Here is a 23,302-nt window from a genome sequence, read left to right as displayed (position 1 = left end):
CCTGCAGTCTGTGTGTGCAACAGCTCCAGGCAGCCATGTTATAGCAGAACATTTCAGGTTTATGTGCAGCTGATGTCTGTGTCTCTCACAGGCAGCAGATAAAGCACAGACAATGCTTTACTACACATTACACTCAGACATGAGCAGGGGAGGAGAGGGGAGGGGTAACAAGGGTAACATCACTTTTTCTGTCCATGACTGTGACCAGCCTCATTTACATAATAAAGAAAAGATGATTTTATGATGATTAATGTATGAATTGACTAGATAAAGGCTGGGATTGGATCTTTGTGAACTGCTCCAACAGGTAGAGGTGACAGGACTAGTGGCAGAGACCTGATGACAGGTGTCCTTTAAGGGGCTACTACATTGGTATGATGTGGCGATGTGAGGCTTCACCCTAATTTGATTAGTATAAAATCCAATACAATGTTTGTAACTGTATGTAAATAATGATTCTTCCTGATACCTAGTACCTAACTGCACTTGCCAGTGTGTACTTGTAGTTCTATTTATCTAATTTCTGTTATTCTGTGATTATCATAGTTTATAAGGTTGGAAAAAGACGATAGTCCATCAAGTCCAACCTTTAAGAATTAAACAAATGTTTTTTCCCCATACCCTCCATACCCAGGCCTCTCTTGAACATGTATATAGAGTCCATCATAACAACCTCCTGTGGAAGAGAGTTCCATAGTCTCACTGCTCTTACAGTAAAGAACCTTTGTCTGTAATGATAGTAGAACCACCTCTTCTCTAGGTGTAGAGGATGCCCCCTTGTCCTAATCACAAGCCTAGGTATAAAAAGATGTTTGGATAGATCCTTGTACTGCCCGTTCAGGTATCTGCACCGGTTCCAGTTCTACTATGTCCTTTTTATATACTGGTGCCCAAAACTGTACACTATGGGGCACATTTACTTACCTGTCCGCTGGAGTTCACTCAAAGTGCATTGTCTGACGATAATGCACGTGCCGCGATTCATCGTGTGCCCAATATCCTGCATGTGTCGTTTCCCTGCTCAGGTCCTTGTTGCATGGAAGCCATCACAGGTGCTCCAAAAAACGATCACGTGGGACACAATCCCAGTGCAGACACCTGAAAAAGGTGAACAGCCTGACAAAAGTGAGCAGCGTGACCCTTAGTAAATGAGCCCCAATATTCCTTTTGTGTTCTGATCAATAATTTGTATAAGTGCAAAAAAAATGTCCTTATCGTGATAATATATTTCTCTCTTGAAACATCCCATAATTTTATTTGCTTTATAAGCAACTGCCTGGCTCTGGTCACTAAAATAAAGTTTACTTTCCACCAATACCCCTAAGTCTTTTTAGAACATAATTGTACTTTTTGTTTCCATGGTCCAAGTGCATACCTTTACATTTATCTACATTAAACCTCATTAACTATTTCTCCTCCCATTCTACCAGCTTCCCCTAATTCCTCTGTAATATTATACTATCGGCCTTGGTATTAATTACATTACACAGCTAAGTATCATCTGCAAATATTGAAACTTGACTGTGTAAACCCACTAAAGGGCATTAATAAAAATATTAAAATGAATTGTATTCTGTGTTTTCTTAGTTTATAATAAATGATTGGTTTTATATTTTTCTTAGGTTTTAACAAGGTCTGCATTAGTTTGTTACAGGGCTAAGGACACATAGGGTGCTTAACCTTTCAATAGCATAAATATACCGGTCTTTGAATCAGCCAGGTCAGCATAGCATAAGACATGCAGAGGGAGACGAGACATTAACCTTACACTTATCTTTTAGGGTGATCTTTAAGCAGGGTTGGCTGCAGGTACTGAGATGCAAGATGTATTAATCTTTCATCCCAATGGCTTCAGGGGCGTTAAAAGGAATTTCTGGGTGTCTTTATGTGTGACTCCTGAAGAGGTGCTAAATTGCTGAAGGAAATTTAAAACAGGCATATTTGGGGAAAAAGAATAAGTCATGCTGAAGATAAAAATGCCAGTTGCTCTTTTCTGTGTGACTTTGCCTAAGAGTGTTAAAATCAAATCCTATTATGAAAAGATTTTAGATAGACACTATAACGTGACCATTTCATTTTTAGTTTTGTGTTTTAGTTTGATATTTTGTATTGTGTGTTAAAACATCAGTATATCATATAGTTTTAACTATTAGTATAACACATATGTAGATCTGCAGATGTAGATAGAGAAGTGACTTCCAGACATCTGCATATATAGAGATTGTCTACCACATGTCTAATACCTTGGCAAAGCTAAATTTGTTTTACAAATTAAAGTTTTAATTTACCTTTTAAATAATTGTATTTTATTTGATAAGAAAATATTTGCAAACAAATACTAATCTGTTCCTGCTGACATTTTAAAGTATAGGAATAGTTTCACAATGGGGGATATGTACGATAGTTTTTTCTTTCTGTGGTGAATTTTTGAGACATTTGGCAGCTATTTCTGTGTGTATGATCCTGTCTTTTTTCTTGTGATACATGTCAAGTTTTTTCTGTTCTGGCAGGAGCAAATTTTTTTTTTTTTGAGACTTTTTGTTGCAAATGTCTTAAATCCACATGGACACAAGCCATGTGAGGGGGCTATATGCAGGAGTGGACACTACTGTAAATTTTGGATTTGAAGCTATGTCCTGCATTTTTAAGAACTGTAGTCACAACCCAGGGAGATGGCGTTTTGGTTGCATTTTCATTGCATTTTGAAAGACATCACAACAGCTAAGGAGAGGTGACATAATGACATTGCTGTTAACATTTAACAACGCATGTGTTAACATCCAATTACATTGCGTTTGGTAAACGCAAATGTTAAAAGTAATGTAAATAGGCAAATCACCACTCCTCAGCTGTTGTAATATATTTCAAAACGCAAAAATGCCACATGTGACCACACTCTTAGAAGTAATCAATACATTTAAAAAATGCAATGCAAATGCAAAAATTTATGAATTTAAAAAAACAGGTTACTGTGCAAAATTTTAAACATTTAAAGCATGTGAAATAATTCCAATTTACATGTTACAAAAGGGTCCATGTAAAAAAAATCCTTCCTTTGCATCTGCCCTGGACCAGGTGCAGATTTGCGCCTAAATAGTCGAAAAAATGATACATAAGTGAAAAGTCGCACAGAACATCTGGAAAATAAAGATACATAAGGTACTGCACAAAAAGCAGACCAAGGTGTACTTGAAAAACAACAGAAAAATTAGCAGTGTAAAGTCGCAAAAACGACAAAAGTTGCAAAAATGAGACAATTTAACTAGCAGAAATAAAGAAACATTTCCTCCAATGAATTGTTTATATCATCATTAATTAAAGCGTACCTCCAGATTGACAGCAAAAAAACCTGTTAAAATGACCTGCACTACATTTTTACAAGTGGTTTTATATGGGGATCAAGTAGTCCAAGCCCTGTAAAGACCCTCTGAAGTCCAAACTGGCTGTAGATCACTAAACATTGTCCTGCACTGATCGCTAGGCTACTGTTTTCATTTCAGAAGTCAGTGCTATACAGATAGACGGAGTGAGAGGTGTGGAACATCCCAGGAAAATCACTGCCAATTTCTGTTCCAATGATATGAAGGGAAGTGGATAGGTTCCAAAGCTTTTATTCCAGTGTAAACATGTTTCAGGCTGTAAGACAATTCACCAATTGTATGGGATGAAGGGACGTACCACCCAAACATCTTTAAATTGGAATAAAAACTTTGGAAATGATCCACTTCTCTACTAATCATTGGAACTGAAAGTTGCAGCAGCGTTCCAGCCTTCCTGGGGTTGTTCCACTCCTCTAACTCTACATCTTCTACCGCGGGATTTAACCTAAAAATTGTGTCACAAGCCATGCACTTACATACAAGATGTTGAACTCCGGCAGACCTGAGCGGGGAGGTGACACATGCAGGATATGGGGCGCACAATCTTCTTGAATCGCGGCACAGTGCATTGTTGTCTGACAATGCACTTTCAGGATCTGGATAAGTAAATGTGCCCCATACAATAAATCTTTATTAAGAACAAACATATAAAATCACTTAAAAACCCCAGAACAAAGATCTCCCAAATCCCAACACATATAAGTGCAAAGATGCAACTATAATATTAATTATATTTATGCAATATGTAAAGATACTTGGCCTGAACATCCATGCTAAAGTAATATGTCTGTCATAAAGGACAATCCCCATATAATAGTTCAGCCAAGTGTTCTTCAATAATTCATGCTAAGAATAAACAAAATGTAAAGTCACATTACCATAGAGATCTCGACCTGGGATAAGGGAGAACAAGAATGTCCCACGCGTATTGCCCATTAAAGGGAAAAGCCTGTTTTTTGGAGATTGTTTTTTCGTTACACGTGGTATTTAAAAATGGAAATTTTGCTAAAATTATAAAAAAATTTCCATTTTCAAAGTTCAAAATTGTCTGCTTTCTAGGCAGATAGTCATAGCACCCAAATAATTTGATAAATAATTTCCAAAATGTTTGCTCTATATGGGCATTGTTTTCTAGGTGACCTTTTTTCTAGGATGTTATGAGGCTTGGAATGATTTTTCACATTTTCATGAAAATTGTCAAATGTGCTGTACCATAAAAATAATATGTTATCTTTATTCTCTGGGTCACTATGATTCCAACCATATATAATTTATATAGTTTTACTATATTTACTGAATAAATAATAATTTAAAAAACAAAATTGAAGAAATCTCTTGTGTTTTAGTACTGCCATATTTTCATATTTTGTCCTGCAGATAAGCCCTAATCTATCTCTGTAAGTGGAAAAATAAAAAAAGATATGGCAGGGGCGTTGATAGGGTGGTAAAAGATCGGGGGCACAGGCCCCAATGCATAAGCATTGCACTTTCAGTTTTGCCCACTCCTGTACATAATCACCCTCACATTTGGTTGTGCCCGTGACTGTTCTTATATACAGCTACAGAAAGTACAAGAGAAATCCCTACTTGTTACATCAAGTGACTGCAGGTGATGTGTCCTCCGTCTGTAGTTGTTCTCTATTTTCTCCATTAGGTCCGATATCCCCATGTCTCCTTTTCAGCCATATGTCCTTCCTGTGGAGTCTACCGCAAGGGGCACATTTACTTACCTGGTTCCTTGGAGTTCCCTTAAGTGCAATGTCCGACTACTGTGCCGCATTTAACTAAGATTGTGCGCCCGATATCCTGCATTTGTCGCTTCCCCGCTCAGGTCCGGCGGAGTTCACCTTCTTCTTTCGGTGTATGTTAGTGCATTGGTTGCGACACAATTTTAATCTCGAATCCCGCACTCAGTTCAAATCTGTCCGATCGTCCGACGGCCCGCCCCCGCCCCCCGATTTCTGTCGCATGAAAGCCAGCACCGTTGCGCCAAAATCCGATCGCGTACACCAAAATTTCCTTCTAAATACCTGTCCCAACGTCACAAGTCCCGAAAAATATCGGAATATCCGTCGAAAGTGCATTAAGATACTGTAAACACAAGGCAAAAATCATGTGTGATATGCGATCGAGACAAGCACTTGAATGCAGCCTTATAGAGCTACATAGAAGGTCCCCCTGAACATAGTAGTGACACAAAACAACATTTTGTAAATACCATAAAAAACCATATATACAATATATACACATATTCTGGTTTACATACAGTTCATGGTCTCCAAACCATTACCTACATAACCTACACTAAGTAATATACCCACAGCCCCCAGTAATGTCCTCACACAGCCCCCAGTAATGTCCCCACACAGCCCCCAGTAATGTATCTAAAGCCTCCAGTAATGTCCCCACAGCCCCCAGTAATGCCCTCACAGACCCCAGTAATGTCCACACAGCCCCCAGTAATGTCCTCACACAGCCCCTAGTAATGTGCCCCAAAATCCATGGAAATGTCCTCCAAGCCCCCAATAATGTGCCCCACAGCCCCCGGTAATGTCCGCCATAGCCCCCAGTAATGTGCCCCCACAGCCCCTAGTATTGTCCCCCACACAGCTGATGGCTCCGTTCTCCACTACAGTACTCATCCCTATTTGTGTCTAGAGGACACAGATAGTAAAGATAGTGAGGGAGATGCCTGGACAGCAGGATGAGCATCCTGCTGATCTGTGCCACAGGCCAACACATCCGGGCCTCAGGCCCCCAGATCTTTTAACCTAGCTATACCCCTGGCTTGTGAAAAGGGGGGAGTAAAGACGAAAATGCGAAAAAGGAAAAGATCTTGATAACAAAGTGGTTAAAATGTTTTTGTTTTATGTTTTTTTTTGCTTTTATTACCACTTTTTTATACACTTAAACCAAGTGCTCTAATCACCTGTTCAAGTACAAACCACTACGCAGAGTAGTGCAGAAGCATGAGTGAGACTCAGATCTGACTGAAGAAACGATCGGGCAGACCCGTCACAGTCTTCAAACCCTGGGGCGGGCATGGAAAGGATCAGATTCCCCAGTAAGCACAGGAGAAGCCTCTTACATGCTACAGTCAAGAATGTGTAAGGGGTTAACAGCAATGAAATATACAACTGATACCCACATTTTCACTTGGGAGCTGGTGGTGCCAGAAGCTGGAACTTATATTACTGAGGATTGCAGGAAATCACTATTACGTCAATTTGTGGGTTAAATGCTAAATGCTTGTTGACTGGAATTATGGTTAAAATGGTTTTCTATGTTATTATTTTTAAATATGTATAAAAATTGAAAATGACAAGTTATACTTTCCTTTTTCCTTCCCACAGCTTTCAGCACTACCCAGTACTTCCAGCTCTCTCCATATGGTATGATGCATAGAGGTTTCCATTGACACATATCAATGCAGCACCCAGTCACTTGCTTTTGAGCAATACTGCATGAGACCACTGAGGCCAATGACTGGCAGAAGTGGTCGTGTGTGGATGTCTACTCCTTCCTGTTGCAGCCATATAAACATATTCAGACAAATTGACTTTATATGTGTCAAAGGATGGTGTTGGGTTGCTTGGACAACTGTTTTTGTTTTTTTCAGCTTACTACAGTTTTTTTTTCATTGCATTTATGCGAAAGATCTGTGGGTAAATGGAAGATTTTTACTTGTGGTAAATGTAATCTGTCAGGTTAGAAGCTTGTGCCACTATGTGGAAGTGCACTGAATATTTTTTGTATGTTTGATCTATCAGCTCAGTCTGGCATCATGCTAGTGTTGTTAGTGGAAATGTCTGCAAGATGAAAATTTTATTACATTTAAAGGAAATCTAACATTTTTTTTAGTCCCCACCATTCTCTAGAAATTAAAGCTGATTAGTGCCAAATATGTAGATTAGAACTTAAGATAAATTACTAGCAGGGTTTCACTAGCAATAAGGAGAGCAGAGCCTCTTGCCTCAGACAGCATCACTTTAAGCAAGTTTGGGACAGGATCAAGGCAGCAGTTAACTGCAGGACCTACCATTTAAAAATAGTGTCTTCACACCTGATGTCAGCATGGGTTTGAGACACTAAATGGAGTACCCACTTACTAAAACAATAACCTAATAATTACTATTGCATGGGGTGATATGGAGTTGTTCTATAGCTTGCCTCAGGCAGCAGAGAGTTTAGGTTTACTCCTCGTTACCAGTACAGTTGAGAACCAATAATTTATTAGTATTAACCCCTTCACGCTCCGTGGCGGATATATCCGCCACGGAGCTGTGAAGGTTGTATAAAGAGGGCTCACGGGCTGAGCCTTCTTCATACAGAGATGGGCTTTGCTGCATATCGCAGCAAAGACCCATCGCTATCACCCACGGTTGGTGCTTGCACCGATCGCGGGAGTTAACCTTTTTTTTGCCGCCGGCAAAGTAGCCGGCGGCACTTTAAACATGGCGCATGGGCGCCGCCATCTTACTTCTGATCGCCACTCCCATGAACGTCATCGGGGGCGGCGATCGGTTGCCGTGGTACCCTTGGGTCTTCGTTTGACCCGAGGATACATCGTTCCTGCACATCCATTACAATGAGCCTGTGGCTCATTGTAATGTATGCAGTGCAGAAATGCCATATACTGCGATACAGTTGTATTGCAGTATATGGCAGGAGCGATCAGACCATCTAGGGTTAATGTACCCTAGATAGTCTAAGAAATTGTGGGAAAAAAAGAAAAAAAAAGTTTAAAAAATGTAAAAAAATTATAAAATATTAAAAGTTCAAATCACCCCCTTTCCCTAGAACTCATATAAAATATAATAAATAGTAAATATCACAGACACATTAGGTATCGCCGCGTCCCAAAATGCCCGATCTATCAAAATATAAAAACGATTATTGACGGCGGTGACCTCAGAGACGGGAAATGGCGCCTAAATGTCCAAAATGCGGCTTTTACACCTTTTTAGATGACAGAAAAAATGTAATAAAAAATGATCAAAATATCGCACAGACCTCAAAATGGTAGCAATGAAAACGTCGGCTCATTTCACACAACTCCGTACACCAAAGTATAAAAAAGTTATTAGCTTCAGAAGATGGTAAATTTTTTTTTTCTTTTTTGTACACATTTGTTTAATTTTTGAAAATGTATTAAAACGCAATAAAACATATGTAAATTTAATATCACTGGGATCGCACTGAACCAAAGATTAAAGCTGAGGTGTTTTTTGGAGCGCAGAGTGAAAGTCGTAAAAACTGAGCCCACAAGAACGTGACGCACATGCAGTTTTTTTTAAAATTTTTTCACATTTGGAATTTTTTTTACGGCTTCCCACTACATGGCAGGGAATAATAAATAACATCACGGTCCGCCGGATCTTCAAGTTATTTGCCTGAAGTGAAAACCCTCCTGCGTTTCCTAGTGTTCCTTCGTGTTCCAGCGTTTCCAGGTTTCCTCCATGTGTCTGTAGCCCAGTTTTCTCGTGGCTTTCCCGTATTCCTGTGGTGGTCTTGCCATCCTGCCAAGGTCCTGTCATCCTGCCGAGGTCCTGTCATCCTGCCGAGGTCTGTTCCTGTGTCAAGCTCCAGTGGTCCGTCTGTGTGGTTCCTACTCCGGTGATCCATCCCTGTGGTTCCTGTGCCATTCTGTGGTTCCCGTTTCCTGCTTCTCTACCTTGGCTGCCACCGTGGGCCTAGTCACACCCATGGAATGACCTGGTGACACCCGCCGCAGCAAGACCATGCAGCTTTGTGGCGGGCTCTGGTGAAGACCAGGGGCCACTTAGACTCTGGTCCCGGGTTGCGGCTAGTACCATCATTCCCCGCGGTGGTCCAGAGAGTCCACAGACTGTTTCCACAGAGACTCTCTGACGGTCCGCCCAGCTGAACCGTGACAAGTACCCTTAATGTAATTTATTCAATTCCAAATCACCTTTGCAGGTGAAACTAGTGGCACGCATCCTGAAGTTTCAGTGGGTTCCGTCTATGAACTCTAAGCTTTAGTTCCTTAAACTTTTCATTGAATTCAGGTCAGAAAATTGGCTGTACTATTCTAGCCACCTTATTTTCCTTATCTGAAAGCAATTGTGTGTTTCCTTCGCTGTCATTGTCTTACATTGTCTGATCTTTGTCTTACAAAATGTTTCCACTATCGTTCCATCTTCATCAACCTAATAGATGTCAGCAGCTTTTTGTTTTAAGTACATTTTTGCATTACACCCAGCTCCAAGTTTCATGGTGTTTTTGGGTGATATGCAGTGCCTTTTTATGAAAGCCAAAGAGTTACATTTTGGTCTGATCTGACCAGACTATATTCACCAAGTATTTCACAGGCTTAGGGTACATTCCCACGGGGTATACACGCTGTGCGGGCATACCGCCGTGTGCTGGAGAGGAGGAGGTGGCCCCTCCTCCCTCCATAGAGAAGAGCGGCCGAAGTTTGTCTCTGTGCATGCATGATAAGTACTGAAAGTGGCGTGATGTCACGGCTCTTGGTACCAGTAGGAGGGCACTTTAGAAGATGGAGGCATGCATAATTGACATTTGCAAGGGAACAAAAGATAGCCGATAATGTTGGGGTAGCACCGAAGGCTCATTTGCATTATCAATTTTTTAGCTAAAGGTTGATGTCCCTAACCAAAGTGTGTACTGTAATCAGTATTGAATAGCCTATAGGGTGGTGTGCTCGCAAGATTACATTATGCGAGCAGTGGTAGATTTCCTTTAAGCCTCTCTGCACCTCTGTTTGTATACACTAAAATAAAGAATTGGACTGATACTGGTGAGTGCTGCTATTTGCTACTTACTTCAAGTTGGCTTGCAATCTATATGCTGCACTGTAGTGGAGCCATTCAACAGTTAATAGCTGCACCGTACACGACCAACTGTCAACATATACATGTTGTGGGTCAATATAAAAGAAATGCTAACCCCTTTACCTTAATAAATTCATCTTGGGATTCTATGTTACTGTTAGATTTATCAAAAGTTTCTGAAAGCAAAACTGCTCTAGTTGCTCATGGAAACCAATCACAGCTTAAGTTCAATTCTCCTAATGCATTTTTGAAAATTTAAATTGAGCTCTGATTGGTTTCTATGAGAAACTAGAAAAGTTTGGCTCTCAAGCAGGTTTGATAAATGAAACTCACACATTTTTGTGCAATTGGAGCAAAAAATTCGAAATATTTGCGCTGATTAAACTTCACTTTCCTGCTGGAATAGGAAAAGTTAAGGAGAATTTGCGACTTTTGTGAGACTTTTTGTTTTAAAATTTGCAGAAAACTAACGTGGCAAAATCGCTTCCTAGCTGGTGTCATGACTTCCTCTGGCTTTTTGCACCTCTCTTTCTTCAGGTGTTCAATACTTTTTTCCTGTATCATTTTCATTATGCATAATTTATGGACATCTGTGGTTGGATTTCATTTTAAGTGTGAATTGAACGGTTTGTTGCTGACATCTGGTGAGAATTTCATGTCAAATGCACCTTTACAAGTATATTTACTTAGAAAATTGGTGATGTGTACAATGGTTATTTCCCGCACTGTATGGCTTTCATAGATCCTTCAAACTTTAATTGGGAATTTGGAAAATTGCTGTAAATTGTAAATCTTCTAACATCATAAAATGCAAAGGTAAAAGGACATTTAAAAATGATATGAAAAATGATAAATAATCTTTTTTATATAGTTCTCATCTAATTTGCATGCTAAACAAAATAATCTGAAAAGCAAAAAAGGCTATTTATTCAAAATGTTAACCAAATTTTACCAAAATGTTTTCCAAAATACAATGGGGCAGATTTATCAAGCTGAAAGTCAGAATATTTCTAGTTGCCCATGGCATCCAATCACAGCTTCATTTTAAAATAATAATGAGCACTGGTAAAATGAAAGCTGAGCTGTGATTAGTTGCCATGGTCAACTAGAAATATTCTGACTTTTAGAAAGCTTGATAAATCTGCCCCAATATATTCCAGAGTGCAATATACGATGCCATTTTTTCAAAATCTTTTGTGTAAGTGTACCATAAATACTTTTACATAAAGTGACACGTCAGTGTAGAAATATTGGGACAAATCAGGAAGTTCAAAACTGCCCTTGGTAGTAAAGGGTTAAAGAAACGGTTTGTGTAATATATACCACATTAACACTTCTTTAGGTTCAATAGAAAGACCCAGACAAAGTCCAATTGCTGTATACAACACTGAAATATTTTCTGCTAATTCCCCAGAGTCTGGGTAGTAATTAGCAAACAATCACACTTAGATCTATGTTAACATTGCTTTATTCTGTTCCCTCTTTAATTATCTGTAGATGTTTGCACAGTCTGAACATATCCTAGCATATTATTTTGGGCACTTGTTAATGAAAGAGACATTCATTTGAACATATCTGTCAATAATTGAGAAGTAACAGAAATGTGTAAATGATCTAAACAGCTTTATGTTTTTAAGTAAATCTGGAGAAATGTTAACTAAAGTATCTATTTCTGTAGATATTCTACAAATGTATGGAATCGGCAAGCAGAAAGTGTGATGCATAATAATAAGTACATGGGGCTTCACATACGTTACTGTTACTAGTTAGCAACTCCTATTGTAAGGTTTCCAGAAATAATTTCGTTCATTGATAATAAAAATTTTTCATACTATTCTTATGGTTTTCTGAACTTGAAGGTGAGGAGGTTGCAGTACTTACCTAGAAAGCTGAAGATAATCAGCTCTGTGCTCCACTACAACGTCTAGGAGATGAGGATATGTCATCACATAGTGGGGGAGATTTATCTAAATTGTTACATCCTCCAATGGCCTGCTTTCCGACTAGCTGTCAATAAAGACGTATGTATTTATTTTTGTATTCCTCAGCAGACACATTTCTTGAGCCAAGACTATATTTTGTCCCTGAGACTAATTTCTTTCTGGAGCACCAAAGCAGTGTGCACTAGTCGGAGAATGAGCTAAGCTAAGGGTTTCAGTAAGCAGTTGACACACATTTCACTATGATGATTTTGCATTTTGTCCGAATGGCCGATTGGATCTATGAACATCGGAGTGGAGCTGACAATTCATTTTGCCTCCACCACTGTTCTAAAACAGATTTACCTATAGTCTTTGACAATGGAAGCTCAGTGCTGAAGCATGGAATTCTGTCCTTTGCTAGACCAAATTTCTTTTGGTCTACTCTTTACTTTGCTGCAACCAAAAAATGTATACAACACATATTAATTGTGTCAGAGTTTCCATACCAACTTAACCACCCCCCTTTTCAGAAATTAGTTGGAGGTGGCGGAAAATCTTATTTCTTTTCTTGCGCTGCCTAGCTAAGCTAATTAGCTAATAGCTAAGAGCGCCCCAAAACAGGCTTCCAGCAGCTCACTTTAGGGCAATGCAAGATAATGATTGCACAAATAGTGATGGGGCATTATTAGAGTAAGTCATTACTGGCATAACACAAAATCTGTATGGGGAATTACTTATATGGGGGCAAAATTATTGTGGGGGGGCATTACTTGCATTGGGGCCAAATTAATGGAGGAAATTCTTGAAATTAATGTAGGGACATTATGGGCATGGGGGAAAATTAGTGGGGGCATTCCTGGCATGGAGGCAAAATTTGTGTTGGGCATTGTTGGCATGGGGCAATAATTGTGTGGAAATAATTCAAGTGTGGGAGTGTGGGAGCACAAATAGTTAAGGGGCATTACTAGAGTGGGGGGCAAGGTGCAAAATTAGCGGGGGTGCATTATTGGTATACAGCAAAACTAATGCTTGGCATTACTGGCAAAGGGGCAAAATTAGTATGGGGCATCCATGACATGGGGCAAATCAGTGTGGGGACATTACTAGTGTGGAGCATTAATGGCATGAGGCAAACTAAGTCTGGGGAATTACTGGCACAAGGGCAAAATTTGTCTCAGGGGCATTATTAGCATGGGAACATAATTAGAATGGGAGCAATACTGTTTGGGGAAATTATTAATCTCAGCACATTAATGGCATTGAGACATAATAAGTGTGGGGTATTATTGGTCTGGGGGTATAATAAATGTTGCGTAATTATTGATGTGGGAACATTTCTTATGGGGGGGCAATCAGGCATGGGGGCATTAATCATCTGTCGTCATTAATGGAATATGCATTATTAATATGGGGACATCATTCAGTGTTGGTATTAAGTGGGATGCGTTGGTACATTATTTAGTGTGGGTGTCACTTTCAGGGGGCATTATTAGGTGGGGGTCAAAGCACAGGGGAATTAGTGGGGGCCACATTAAAAGAGTATTAAAGGTGTATTCTCATGTATAATATCTGTGTCAGGCAACATTCAGGGGCCATTATAAGGAGGGTGGCACATTGAGATATCTAATGGAGGAGGGAAGGAACAAGAAAAACTAAAACCTGAGGACATGTCACCTGCAGTCACTGAGGGGAATTTAATATGTCTTAAAGGGGTTTTCCCATGAAAGAAAATTCTCACATCTCAATCCCCTAGTGATGTTAGCACAATAAAGATCATTTTAACCCCTTACAATTTACTCAGTTTTATTTCTGTTTAGCTCCTATCACTCTCTAGGCTGCTCCATGTAAAATCCCAGGGTGTGGGCGGGGACTTTCTAAGCAAACACATTATAATTCATCTAGTTCTGTGGGTTCTGTAGATTAATAGGGTACAGGTGTATATACACTTTCATCTGGCTTCTGACATTGTACTAACACACTGACACATTGAAGGAGAGATTAGACAGATCAGAGATGTATGAGATGTCTACTGCTCACTCAGCCCTGCTACATCTCACAGATCATGAGATCCATTACATTCCTATTATACACACAGCACTGCTACATCTCACTGACATGTACCTGCCTTCCACTTTCCCCAATCACTTATCTCCTTGTAGCTTGTAGTTTGCAGCCTCTCTCTCTGCTCCCCATGTGCTGACAGGATGTAATCAGTCAGTGTCTCTGAGATCCGTTCAGGGGGCGTGGCTACAGACAGTAATCTCAGCAGCACAATCTCACGCAAAAATCCAAGATAGCCGCCACCCGACCATAAGTCAGAAGTTACTGAGTAGTGTCTTGGGGCATCTGAAATTGTGGACAGCAAGACTGATACAGACAGGTTGGACTTATATCCGTGAAATACTGCATTTTTGTTAATAATAGCTACTTAGAGAATGTGTTATTTTGTTATCCTGAGTACATATAAGAAACTTGTCTTCTTGGGAATACATCTTTATTATGTTGACCCCATTATGACATAAATACCAACAATCTGGACCATCTGCCTCATTTATTATCACTTTGCGCCAAAACAAAAAATTCTATTTTTTGGTACACATATAGCACTGCCGTGTTCCAAATAATTTATGCCACATAATTTGGCATGCATTAATCTATTACAGTGTAAAATTAATATATTACAGTGTAGAAGCCGTCAGCTAGTCGAAAAAACACCACAGTCGTATTCTGTGACACAGGTAATAAATCCTCCTTACTGTGTGTTTTCTGTAGCTATATATGATAATTACTATTGCTTTTAGCATGAGCATATGTGGGTGGGGGGTTTGTATAAATACATATAGTCCTCCACCAATAAACAAGATACCACATACAGGGAAGGATGTATCACTGTGCCAAAAATTCAAAACCTTTTGAGTCAACCAACTCATTTTTTCACTTTAGCCATATTACTCCAGATGTATTATATGAATCCAGATATGGTAGATATGCTATGAGTCCCACTCCTTAAAGGTGTATTCTCACAAAGACAGCATTTTTTAATATACTTAGAATAACAAAATAACACATTCTCTAATTCAATGTTATTAGAAAAAGTACAGCTTTTCAGATATATAATTCCAACCTGTCTCTATTAGCCATGGTGTTTATATTTTGGTTGTCCTGGGATATGACCATAAACTCCTGACTATGGTCAGGCAGATGGCTTTGGCATGAATAGCTTCTCTTGTGCTGCTAGGGGAGGGGCAGGATGCAGAGATCATTACAGACAGAGGCACATCCTGTCCAGCGGCAGCTAAAGAGGAGCTACAAACTGTATGACAAAATAAGGTAATAAGGGGTCATGGCAGTTCTGGCTTTGTGTTTTGTAGGTAAAGTAGCTGTAAGTTCATGGTGGGCACCAATTTCATGTAGAAGGAATTGGATCTCTGGACTGCAGGCTCAGAGACAACTTTATTCCCCGCATCTCCTTACTCTGTCTGTAACAACTTCCCAAAACCAGCCTACTCCTCCTATTCTGTACCTCATTGTTGCAAACACTGAACAACAAACATGTTAGCAAGACAGATATAACAACATCACAGTAGCAAAGATGAGTGTGTCATAGTGTCTTATATCCATCTCATGACTCTGGCACGGCTGTGCTCTTCACATTAAGCACATTAAGACTCTTCAACCAATGGCAAGTGTTTAATAAAGCCTGTGGTATGACTGAAAACCTTCACAATTATTATTTCTGCAATAAAATTGATTCACGCGGCGCGTCAGAAGAAGATTTCGGGACACCGGGTCTCGCTGGTGCCGGTGTCGGGCTGTGATATCACAGCCCAGACCCTGAACTAACACCCGGGATCGGAAAAACTCAGATCCCGGGTGTTTAACCCCTTACACGCCGCGGTCAAGCATGACTGCGGCGTGCAAGTGTGTCCCCCGTGGATCGGACCCCCCCGGTGAGTTTACCGGGGGATCCGATCCCTCCTGCCGCTGCCCCGGGTCCTGACGAGTGACCCGAGGATGCAGGCTTCTCTCCCCGCCGGGTTCTGCCTTCCTGGCAGGACCCGGCTGTAAGTAACTGAGCATGCGCGGCATGCTCAGTTACTTACACTATACACTGCAATACAAGTGTATTGCAGTGTAAAGGCTTGAATAAGCGATCGGATGATTGCTTATTCAAGCCAAGAAGTAGAAAATGTAAAAAAGTTTAAAAAAAGATTTAAATCTTTTTATAATATAATTAAATAAATAAATAAAATAAAAGTCCCATAATCTCCCCAGTAACACATAAAATGCAAATAAAGTAAATAAAACACAAAAACACATACATATTTGGTATCACCGCGTCCGTATTAATCTGTACAATAAATCTAAATCAATATTGAACCCGCTCGGTGAACTACAAAAAAAAAAACTCGAAAAACTTCCCATAATATACAATTTTTCATCAAACACCATCACAAAAAATTTTATAAAAAGTGATCAAAAAAAGTTACGTTCAATAATATGATGCGACTGAAAAGAACAACTGTTTTCGCTAAAAATAAGCCCTCAACCAGATCTGACAACAGACAACAGAAGTTATGGCCCTGAAAAGTTGTCAATACTAAAAACAATGCGATTTTCTCCAATATTGGTTTTGCTCAGGAAAATTGAGCAAAAATAAGAAAAACTATATAAATGAGGTAACACCGCAAACGTAGTGAACCAGAGAATAAAGATAAAATATTATTTTTACGTTATGGTGAGCGGGGGAAAAAAATGCTAACAATCCAAAATAAAAATTGATGATTTTGTTTGTGTCCTTGAAATAGTTAATAAAATCTCATGAATAAGCTTTAGACTCCCAAAATGAATTATCTATACATTGTATATCATCCCTTAAATAATAAGACCTCATATGATTGCATTACCAAAAAAATAAAAATTTATAGGTCGTACAATGTGACAATACAAATCTGCTGTGAATGGCGCCTCCATTCATTCTATACTCGGCCGTGCGCCCGTACAGCAGTCACCACCACATATGGGGTATCAGTAAACTAGGGAGGAATTGGGCATCAAGAGTTGCAGTGCGTTTCATCATTTAATTTATTCTGGCCTAAATGAATGTATTTTCAAAAAAAATTCTAAAGTTTCTAAATCGCAGGTCCATATTTTTTAACCCATGTGAAACACTTAAAGGGTTAATAGACTTAATAGAAGTTGTTTTACATACGTTGAGGGGTGAACTTTCTATAGTGGGGTAATTTATGTGGTTTTACTATTATTTAGGCCTTTCAAAGTCACTTGAAAGCTGTGTTGTCCCTCAAAATGTGAGTTTTGGCAATTTTCATGAAAATAAGAAAAATCGCACCTAAAGTTCTGCACCTCATAACATACTAGAAAAATGCCCGGAAGCATAAAATATCATTCCAACATAAAGCAGATATTCTGTAAATGTTAATTATCAAACTTTTTGGGTAGTTTTACATCTTGTCTGGAAACCAGAACATAACTTGGAAAATGAAGAATTTTTACAAACTTTTGCGAAATTTTCACTTTTTTTCAGAACGAAACGCAAAACTTATCACTTAAATTTTCTAACTAACATGAATTACAATGTGTCACGAGAAAACATTCTCAAAATCATCAGGATATGTTAAAGCGTTCCGCAGTTATAACCAATTATCGTGAGACATGTCAGATTTGAAAAATCGAGTCTGGTCATTGAGCTGAAAACTAGTGTCGGTGATAAGGGGTTAAAATTGATCTTTATTTTGTAAACATCACTAGGGGATTAAAATTTGAGAACATTCTTTCACGGGCAAATCCCTTTAAAAAGTCTCAATAACAATATTCAAGGTATTGTCAATGAGTAAAGGAGGGGTCTAGTTGAAACATTTTTTAGTCAAATAGTCAAAATTTTAAAATCCACTCCAGGTTTAACACAACATTTATCTTTATTCTGAAAATGTGTTCCTGTTTGTTTTGGGCTTGTTTGATTTATGGGTGATAGATCTAGCATCTGAGAGGGTTTTTTGTGGCTGTTTATAAAGAGTTGCAATTTTTTGGGGGAAACTCCTTTCAAACATTTTCCTACACCAACAAGGAAAGTGCAGGTTTTTGTGCCAAAATTGCAGCTATTGTAGCTCAGGTGCAATCATTAGAAACTTGTTTTAACTGACAACTTCTGGAGGTGCAATGCTGGAAAACTTAGTTGCAGGAAGCTTTACTTGGATCAAGTTAAAAATTGGAAAATTTTTGTGAAAATCTACCAATGTGCCCAAAAAGGCATATATAATAGTAGAAAAAACAAAGATAAATGACCCCTCTTATGCACCAAAATTAAACCACATTTATTAAACTGTCTAAATCACTAAAATAAGACATCTAAAGGGTGCAAAAGACGCTTAAAAAACTAGTGTAAGATACATGCATACATTTTTCCCATAGAATCCAGTTAATAAATAGTTGATGTGGCTTGTTGATGCCACCTATAAATTCATGTAATGAATAGTGAATGCATGTGTAGATATAAAATGTAGGTGAGGCACAAGAATAAAACATATACAGTCATAATATTTTCCATGCTTTGACATCTGATTCTTTTTTTGAACTTTACCATGTTCATTATTAATTATGATAACAATAGGGATTATGGTGTGACAATCACAAGCATAAATAAAAACAGTCTTATAAATGCTAAGAAAAGTTCAGCAGAGACATCTGGTCTACAAATGCATTCAATAAACAAAGGTATAAATTAGCATATGAAATGAGCTGAAAACAGCAGAAGGTGTGATAGAAGATGCAAGCTCTTTAAGATGCATACTAGTTAGGATGTATGGAGATGATCTTGGATGTATAATCTCTGCTAAAATAATTCCGCGTCAGATTGGTCATAATTATCTTTATTGAATAATACATAACTTATTGCATGTGCCATTTATACTTATAAAATTTATGATAATATATTCTGTATGAACAGTCATGAAAAAAAGAATTCTAGGGTTTGTGTATCAGGACATAATAAAAAAAAAAATCTTGTTGTTAGAAGAATCTTAAATTTAGAACAAACGTTGTTAGATAAACACTAACACATGACACATTGCAGAATTTTATTAATTAATAAAAATTAGGCTATAGGAATTATGATGGAATGTAACAAATCAACATCAGCAAGTGTGAACACCTCTATAAAAGCAGAAGTTTCAGCAGTTTGCTGGTCTTGTGCATTCATCCGTGTGTAAATTCGATGTCAAACAAGAAAGACATCCACAATGATTTTAGAGAAGCAATTATTAGCGCTCATCAATCTGCAGGGATTTAAAATGCCAGTTCTAAAAAGTCTATTATTCTACAGTGAGAGAATCGTAAACATTCAAGACAATTGACAATCTTCCTCAAGGTCAGACCCCAATTTAAGAAAAGACATTCCAAAAAAATAGATACTTTGTGATAGTACAATGAGAAAAGATCAACTTAAAATGTCTCAGAATGGTGTCCAGGAGTAAACATATTGGGGCACATTTACTAAGGGCTTTGCACTGCACATTTGTCGGACTGTGCACATTCTTTTTAGGCTAAAACGGCTTGCACAGGTATTTAATAAGTGTCTGCGCCACTGTTGTATCACATGCAACCTTTTTGTAGTGCAGCTGTGCTCTAGCATCCATGCAACACAAATTATGGGGGGGGGGTGCTCCAAATTTAACTTGCAAATTGTGTTGCACGCCCTATGTTAAAGGTGCACCACAAAAAAGATGGTGATCTCTATTGGGCCAGTGCAGGGAATTGACAGATTCATGATTTCTGGTGCATGATCTTAGTAAAGGAATTATTATACATGGAAATAGCACTTTTAGTGCAGTTTCTGACTTTCTAAGTAAATGTACCCCATTCTTTATAAAAACAGAACATAGCAGAATAGTTTTATTGTGTAAAGTTGCATTTGAATAAACCACCAAACTTCTGGAACAATGTCCTTTGTACAGACAAGAACAAAGCAGAGATGTTTGACCACAATGGATAGCACTAAGTTTGATGAAAACTAACATTGCATATAAGCATAAATACCTGATACAATCACAGTATAACACGTAGTGGGATGTGGGTCCACCGTGTCATTTGACTTTATGATATGACTTTGACTTTTCTTTGACGAGGAAACAAGGATGCTACCTCTCATAGAAGTTTGGATATAGGTGCATGGTCAGGCAGTATCCAGAGTACAAGCTGAATGTTGGAGAAAAGAACAGAAAAAGGATAAGAGTGGACAGCTCCATGGGTAATGTAATTTGGTTCAAACCCCTCAGAGAAAAGCCCCTGGAGGCCACTTGATTCTTGCATGCAGGTCATGTACATGTAGGTGAAGGTCAGGTTAGCACACAGACAGAATCAAAGGCATTGGCTGGAGGTCGGGGGGGGGGGGGCAGCTACAGATTTGACTCAAGTCAAGAGAATGTCTTCATCAGAAGCAGAATGTAGAATCATGGACCAGAGCCAAAGACATACAGAAGAGCTGTACACAGCATAGCTGCAGTATTGCACACCTTTACACAAAGAATATGTAAGGGTTTCTGGGATTCCAGAGAGACAAATGAGACTGCTGCCATACTATAGTTTTGCTATGGCAATTTTTGGGGAAAATATTAACAAGATATTTCCTTGCTTTTAGTTGGCCCACTACTCACTTCCCAAAGATTCCTAGGTTTCCAACCAATCTCTACCATAATTTCTCCTAATATACTATAAATGACTGCTTATTTAGTCTCTGTCTAGGACTGTGTCAACTACAGTGACTACTTGCGTGGTCACTTCCTGTTTATTGAATGGAATTGGGGAGACTGGGGTAAACAGGAGAATCTTCTGAATGAAGATGATGGGAGACTGGAGTAAACATGAGAATCCTCTGAATGAAGATGATGGAAATTGGTGGGTTAAGCATGTATTTTTCCATTTTGTGTTAATATTATGAGTCTAAATAATTTGTATAGTCTAGACAACCACTTTACCTTAAGATCACATTCATCTAATCAAAAGGAAATAATAAGCAACTGTGGTTTATGGATATGCAGAAGATTTACATATATGCTAGTCTATAGGCCAGTGATGGCAAACCTTTTAGGGCCTGAGTGCCCAAACTTCAACCAAAAGCCACTTATTTATTGCAAGGTGCCAGCACAGCAATTTAAGCAGTAATTTATTTCTCCTTGTTCTTTGAAAACTTTCAATCCTTCAGCCTCCTTAAGACACCAACGCAGTTGAAAGGAGGAGGGAAAATTCGCCTATCATTGTAGGAAGATTCTTTGAGTCCTGTCTGGTGAACTTCATGCTGAGGTGATTGCCTGGGTGCCCATACAGAGGGCTCCAAGTGCCGCCTCTGGCACCAGTGCCATAGGTTCGCCACCACTGCTATAGGTGGTTCTAAGAACATGCGCAAAAAAATAGAAATTGATATTTTGTTTACAGCCCCTAAAAATGAAAAATAATTTCTCCAACTTTATCTGAACGTAGGTGTAACTAAGAGAATGGCAACTCTCTGGACTATCTGTAAAAGTAAGACTGGAAGTTTCTGAACGGTTCTCTCCACCATCTATTACAGTTCTTTTATCTTACAGCCACAAGTTGGGTAAACTGATGATTCAGAGGTGTGAAAATTCATATTTTAACACTTAACAATTGGAGACAGCATTAAGCCACTTAAAATGAATACTGATGAAAGCTAAGAACATTACATCTGCTTTAGGCAACAGCATACATTAAAACCCTAATTAAAAATGAATGAATTAATTGCCTTTAACTAGTGTTTAATTCTTATTTTAGAATTAAATACAAGGCAAATAATTAGCATTAACAAAGGTTCTGTAAATCATTTACTAACTTAATACAGTTGATGGACCACGATTGTGGCTTCAAACCAGCCATAATTGTTTATTATAGCATAATTGACCCTAATGAAAGATGGACAGATAACTAACAGATGATGTTTAGATCCTCACCAATGCATTATAAAACCCCATAGGCTTCACGTGAAGATAAATACAAGCTCCTGGACCTTCTTGTATCACAGTAGGTAAGGTTTAACAAAGATGTAAGTGCATCAGGTCCAACCTATAATTCTACGTAGTTGATCCAGCGGAAGGCAAGTAACATACCTTAAGGCAGATCTCAGATGGTTCACAGTGGGATAAGTTCCATCCCAACTTCAATCGTAGCAAAACTAATCCAGTGTCTTCCTATGTGGCAAAAAGTTTAGCCCTAAAAATAGGTTGTAACTGTGTATTAGTGTCTGTAATGCAAATTCCATACTGCACGAGTTAGAAAAAATGGTTTGTTTGTTTTCCAAGTGAAAGTTGTTGAGTTTCAAAACTGAAGGTAACGTACAAGAGTGACATTGTTACTGGATAGAAAATGGAAACTTTTTGTTCTAAGTTTAAAATAGATAAAAAGAGAAAACCCATATCAAAATTTGTTATGCAATTTCTCCCAGGTACAGAGACACCCCACATATGGAGGTTACTTGTTGTAGGGGCGTACAGCGAGGCACAGAAGGGAAGGAGGGCCATGCATTAGCCAGTTTTGCTTTATAGAATTTAGTGGTTTTTAGTTGGTTCATGTTGCACTTTTTTGAGCTATAATATATATTTTTTTCTGTTAATGTTGCCATGCGAGGGCTTATTATTTGCAGGATGAAATTCATTTTTCAGTGGTACAATTTTGGGGTGGCTATGCCCTATTGCTGAAAGTTTATTATAAACTTTGCAAAAAAAAAATCTATTCAGTAATTGATTTTTGACTTTTTTTGGTGTTCACCTTATACCCTAAGTGATATGTTGTATCAATAAAACCTCATGTGGAAAAAAATCTATAATTTTGGTATCACCATTTTCCGAGTAGCATAAATCTTAAAATTTTTGGTCTATATAGCTGGATGAGAGCATGTTCTTTGCGGGACATGTCGTGGTTTACAACAGTACCATTTTTGTATTGATGCAGTTCTTTGATACCCTTTATATGGGACAAAATAGGTAAAAATCATAATATTTAGTTGGTATAAAAAATATTTTCCGCCATTTGCATTGTGCGGCTATAATAATGATTTTGTTTTATTGTATGCGTCATTAGAGACATTAGAGTACCACTTATGTTGGGGTTGTATGGTGATTTTCACTTTTTTATGTAAGTATGTGGTAATGTGTAACAGAGC

Source organism: Engystomops pustulosus, chromosome 5, assembly GCF_040894005.1.
Source record: "Engystomops pustulosus chromosome 5, aEngPut4.maternal, whole genome shotgun sequence".
Classification (NCBI taxonomy): Eukaryota; Metazoa; Chordata; class Amphibia; order Anura; family Leptodactylidae; genus Engystomops; species Engystomops pustulosus.
The sequence above is the reverse complement of the archived record's forward strand: the minus strand, read 5'-3'. Positions refer to the sequence as shown.